The sequence below is a fragment of the Acanthisitta chloris genome, unplaced genomic scaffold (assembly GCF_000695815.1).
Source record: "Acanthisitta chloris isolate BGI_N310 unplaced genomic scaffold, ASM69581v1 scaffold17254, whole genome shotgun sequence".
Taxonomy (NCBI): Eukaryota; Metazoa; Chordata; class Aves; order Passeriformes; family Acanthisittidae; genus Acanthisitta; species Acanthisitta chloris.
In genome coordinates, this window is record NW_008670035.1 from 64826 (window position 1) to 65040 (window position 215).

The 215-nt window shown below is 52.6% G+C and overlaps 1 protein-coding gene across 1 annotated transcript in view; it reads left to right on the plus strand.

Annotated features, from left to right (window-relative positions):
* HPSE2 (heparanase 2 (inactive)) overlaps positions 1 to 215 on the plus strand; it is a 98289-nt gene that overhangs the window by 62938 nt on the left and 35136 nt on the right. The window lies entirely within an intron of this gene.

Genomic DNA, 215 nt, shown 5'->3' on the forward strand with positions numbered 1-215 from the left:
CTCCCTATGCTTTCTCCATCTGTTCAGTGGAAGAACCTGTAGCAACTTTCTTCACTGGCCAACCTCTCTGCTCCCTCCTAGGAGAATTGGCATGTCTCTAGTTTGGAAAGGAATTCCAGAGAAGGAATGGTGACAGTGAGGGACGCAGACACCTGGAGGTGACATTGGACAGCTACAGGAACCAGGGAGGTGTGGGAGCCTGCTGGCAGCAGGAA